We start from the raw sequence: 1,247 nt of genomic DNA on the forward strand, positions 1-1,247 counted from the left end.
GGGTATGAATTTTTATTTACGAATTTTTGTGTGGGGGGGTAACATATGGCTTTGGGGATCTTCTTTCTTTCTTTTTTTTTTTCATTTATTTTTATTATTTGGAGGCTAATTACTTTACAATATTGTAGTGGTTTTTGCCATACATTGACATGAATCAGCCATGGATTTACATGTGTTCCCCATCCCGATCCCCGCTCCCGCCTCCCTCCCCACCCCATCCCTCTGGGTCTTCCCAGTGCACCAGCCCTGAGCACTTGTCTCATGCATCCAACCTGGACTGGCGATCTGTTTCACACTTGATAATATACATATTTCGATACTGTTCTCTCAGATCATCCCACCCTCATCTTCTCCCATAGAGTCAAAAGTCTGTTCTATACATCTGTGTCTCTTTTTCTGTCTTGCATATAGGGTTATCGTTACCATCTTTCTAAATTCCATATATATGCGTTAGTATACTGTATTGGTGTTTATCTTTCTGGCTTACTTCACTCTGTATAACGGGCTCCAGTTTCATCCATCTCATTAGAACTGATTCAAATGTATTCTTTTTAATGGCTGAGTAATATTCCACTGTGTATATGTACCACAGCTTTCTTATCCATTCGTCTGCTGATGGGCATCTAGATTGCTTCCATGTCCTGGTTAAAAATATGGAACGCTTCACGAATTTGCATGTCATCCTTGCGCAGGGGCCATGCTAATCTTCTCTGTATCGTTCCAATTTTAGTATATGTGCTGCCGAAGTGAGCACTAGGGATCTTATTTCTGTGACCAGGGGTTGAACCCATTCCCCCTGCAGTGGAAGCGCAGAGTCCTAACGACTGGACCACCAGGGAATTCCTCAAGTTAAACAGTTCTAATATTCATAAACAGGTGTAAACAAAACATTCTGGTCCACTCTCCCCATCTCCCCCTACCTAGAAGCAACTACTTTCAAATCTTGTATCTGGTAGTTTATTAATTATCTCTTTTCATATATCTAAGTAACATACAGTGACTACTTGATTTTTTACTTAATAGCATTATGCACTGATATTTTTTTTTTTAAACCACACTGAGAGGCATGTGGGATCTTAGTTCCCCGACCAGGGATCAGCCCTGGCCCCCTCCATTGGGAGCTTGGACTCTGAAACCACTGGACCAGCAGGGAAGGCCCTAGGCATTGATTTCTAAAATGGACAAAAGGGCTTAGCTGTTTTACATCCACCTTCTCCTTCCCCCATTTCCTCCATATAATTATATAT

General features: G+C 41.5%; 1 non-coding gene across 1 annotated transcript; it reads right to left on the reverse strand.

The window, feature by feature from the left end:
* Positions 1 to 647: 647 nt before the first annotated feature.
* LOC122437417 lies at positions 648 to 754 on the reverse strand. The gene has a single exon (XR_006268246.1). It is a non-coding gene; the product is annotated as a U6 spliceosomal RNA (small nuclear RNA).
* Between the last annotated feature and the right edge of the window lie 493 nt (positions 755 to 1,247).

This window comes from Cervus canadensis, chromosome 2 (genome assembly GCF_019320065.1).
Source record: "Cervus canadensis isolate Bull #8, Minnesota chromosome 2, ASM1932006v1, whole genome shotgun sequence".
Lineage (NCBI taxonomy): Eukaryota > Metazoa > Chordata > Mammalia > Artiodactyla > Cervidae > Cervus > Cervus canadensis.